At 49.7% G+C, this 1,873-nt stretch overlaps 1 non-coding gene across 1 annotated transcript; it reads right to left on the bottom strand.

The window, feature by feature from the left end:
* Nucleotides 1-371: 371 nt before the first annotated feature.
* Nucleotides 372-504, bottom strand: LOC129468713 (small nucleolar RNA SNORA51). The gene has a single exon (XR_008652791.1). It is a non-coding gene; the product is annotated as a small nucleolar RNA SNORA51 (small nucleolar RNA).
* Nucleotides 505-1,873: the final 1,369 nt, after the last annotated feature.

The following is a 1,873-nucleotide window of genomic DNA, read 5'->3' as shown; positions in this document are numbered from 1 at the left end:
TACTCCATAGACAGAGCAGGGGCACGGGCTGCCCATCTGATTATACTTATAGTCATTTCTTGATTATATGCTAAACAAGGGGTGGATTATTCATGAGCTTCCCAGGAAAGACATGGGCAACTCCCAGAACTCAGAGCTCTTCTCCCTTATAGATCATATAGGGTAACTTCCTGATGTTGCCATGGCATTTGTAAACTGTCATGGCACTAGTGGGAGTGTATTTTAGCAGGCTAACACATTATAATTAGCATATAGTGAGCACTGAGGATGACCAGAGGTCACTCTTGTTGCCATCTTGGTTTTGGTGGGTTTTGGCCAGCTTCTTTACTGCAACCTGTTTTATTTTTCGTTTTTTATTTGTTTTTTCTTTTCTATGTCCCCCCATTCACAATACAGACCAGGCACAGGGCCTGTGCTGAGGTGTACATTGGGTAGGTTTACTCTACCTCCTCTTTCTCTACAGTCAGTGTAAGAACACAGCCTGTGGGTAAGTACCAGGAGGCCTACCGCAACCTGTTTTATCAGCAAGGTCTTTGTGACCTGTACCTTGTGTTGACCTCCTATCTCATCCTGTGACTTAGAATGCCTAATCACCGGGGAATGCAGTCCAGCAGGTCTCAGCCTTATTTTACCCAGCCCCTACTCAAGATGGAGTCACTCTGGTTCAAATACCTCTGACACTACTTGAAGATGTGTAGTCTGGGAGCACATTTCACATTTTACAAAGCCATTTCCCGTTCCTAGGTGCCTTGGCCTCCCTCCCTTAGGTCATCTGAGAGACAGCCCTCAAGGCAAAGGAACTCAGAGAGGTTGGGTGTCTGCTCAGGTGGTGCTGATAGCATATGTTGAGCTGGGCCAGCACCGGTGGGCTCCGACTGATGGCTGCGATGGCTTTATTTGTGTGAGCGGAGTGGTCAGTCAGTGGGAGGATGATCATGAGGGTGAGGACATGACAATGAAGTAACATGCCCATCACTTCTTGAGGAGCTACCTCGCCAGAGGCCCTTTGCACGCATTGCCTCTTTTAATCCAAGTGAGACATGATTCATACGCACATTTTACAAATTAGAAAATTGGGACCCTGGATTGGGGCCTAATCAGGGTTGCTAAAGAGAATGCTCTAAGTTTGCTAATGAGGAGGAGGGAAGAGCGAGTGGGGGAGGAGGAAAGCAGCTGTTTTTTGGGTTTTTTTGAGACAAGGTCTGACTCTGTCACCCAGGCTGGAGTTCAGTGGCATGATCTGGACTCACTGCAACCTCCATCTCCCGGGCTCAAGCCATTCTCCCACCGCAGCCTCCCAAGTAGCTGGGACTACAGGCATGCACCACCAGGCTTGGCTTATTTCTGTAATTTTAGTACAGATGGGGTTTCACCATGTTGCCCAGGCTGGTCTCAAACTCCTGGGCTCAAGCGATCCACCTGCCTCGGCCTCCCAAAATGGTGGGGTTACAGGCGTTGAGTTTTCTTTTCTTTTCTTTTTTTTTTTTTTTTGAGAGCATCCAATATTAGCTCATTTAAGGCTCCCAACCACCTCAAGAGGTAGGTCGTAGGTCAAGCTGTCTACTTTATAGAAGAGCCTGGGAGTCCAGGGTTATCTGACTTGGAGTCCTGTTCATTTTCCTGGGTACCTCCAAAGGCCGCTCAGTGAGTGGACCGTGCAGTTCCTGAGCCCTCCCCTGGCAAGTCCCGCTCCGGCCCATACCCTGCCCTGTTCCCCAGCAGCCACGGTTGGGCAGAGGGGTCAGGGAAGCAGGGCAAGAGGGTAAGGCACTGCTCAAGAAACAAAACCAGGTCCTTAATGCCCCTAGTCCTGCCGGGCAGTGTCCCAGGACCCCAGCCTTGAGATTAGAGAGGGGCAGAGGGCAGACGGAAT

Source organism: Symphalangus syndactylus, chromosome 18 (genome assembly GCF_028878055.3).
Source record: "Symphalangus syndactylus isolate Jambi chromosome 18, NHGRI_mSymSyn1-v2.1_pri, whole genome shotgun sequence".
In the NCBI taxonomy this organism is placed as follows: domain Eukaryota; kingdom Metazoa; phylum Chordata; class Mammalia; order Primates; family Hylobatidae; genus Symphalangus; species Symphalangus syndactylus.
Note: the sequence above shows the minus strand (reverse complement) of the source record. Positions and strands in the feature narration are given on the sequence as shown.